Source organism: Crocodylus porosus, unplaced genomic scaffold (assembly GCF_001723895.1).
Source record: "Crocodylus porosus isolate Cpor-Errol unplaced genomic scaffold, CroPor_comp1, whole genome shotgun sequence".
NCBI lineage: Eukaryota > Metazoa > Chordata > Crocodylia > Crocodylidae > Crocodylus > Crocodylus porosus.
In genome coordinates, this window is record NW_017728951.1 from 33,231,256 (window position 1) to 33,232,806 (window position 1,551).

A 1,551-nucleotide genomic window follows, 5' to 3' on the forward strand; every position below is an offset into this window, starting at 1 on the left:
AAATGAAATGTGAAAAAATCAATGTTAAGTAATATTTATTGATTTAATAAAAGCAAAATGAAAACGTAATTTTCCCCTTTTGAGATGTCTGTTTTCTTAAAAGTCTTTACTAATGAAAACTGCATTTAGAATTAATGGAGTTATACAAAACACTGATTTTCTTCATCTAGGAAAAGGTACTATGGATATATTATTTTTAAAATTGAAAAATAAAACTTGTTTGTTTTATGTGATGGCAATCTTCTCATCAAAATTCTAGACAGTAGGAGCATTGCTATATTATAATTGCCATATGGAAAAATTAATTGGACATGAATATTTTCCTATGGTAGGCACTGCAGCACATAACAATGTTTACAAGAGCTATTATATATTTATTATATAATAAAGTTGTGGTATTCACAATTAAAATTAGGCTGTTTTATTTTGTGTTAAAATTGACCAGAGAGCCTCTCTTTCTTAGTGTTCTGGGAAAAAATAGGTGAATTTCACCAAAATTTTACGGAAGATTCCTTTGCAGTTTCACAGTTGATGTTTGTTAAAGCAAACCATTCTATTACATATTGAAAATAAATTACATCTTTCCCAAAATTGTAACTCTCATTCTTTGAATAGTGAATGGATTTTTCTAAAAATTTATAAGAGAATAGGTTAACTCTTGGGGAGTTAAAGTTAGTTAAAAGACAAGCTATCTGAAGAAATTTAATACCTAAATCACATCATTTAGACTTATTTTATGAAATCTAACTTAAACTCTGATTTTTATGGGTCTGAAATTTTAGGTTTGGGGATAATCACAATCTCTGTGCAATGTTTTTAAATCTTAACCTTAAATCCTATTTAACATAGATTTTAATCTGGGAATCATTTGTTTATTGTGTTTGACTTCTATAAGGAAATATTCACAAATTGGCAACATTGTGTAATTAATTTTCTATTCTATATTATTAAAAATAAAATATTTTTGAAGATGATTCAGCACAGCAGATAAGTTTTCTTTAGATCACATCTTTTTTGCTATTTGTTCTTTTTGTCTGTTTTAAAAAAAATTATTTCAACATCTCACAACTTGTAAAAGAGCTATATAAAAGATTTTCCTTTTTCTATACAAGATTTCAAGATTCTTAAGACTAGCTTTGTTCTCCATCTAAACAAAGCACATTTATGAACTGATATACAAAAGAAAACTTTTGAAAAAATAATTTTGGTTTGGTCAAAAAAATTGTTTTGACAAAATCATTTTGAAATATTGTTTTCATTTTGCCTTTGAAAAATTATATCTATACTTTATATATACATATGGTACATATAGAGAAAATAAAACATTCCAAATGAAAAGTAGTATCAAAACAAAAAAAATCAAACATATCTTTGAAATTATTAGTGTTGGTATTGTTAGAATTTTTAAAAATGTTTTTCTTCTTAAATGAGATGTAATCACAAGCTGATCACCTTCACCATCCGCTGTAAAGCTGGCAAGTCAGTCAGCAACACAGAAGTCCTTGACTTCAGAAAAGCCGACTTTGACAAGCTCAAGAGGCTTGTCGGTCA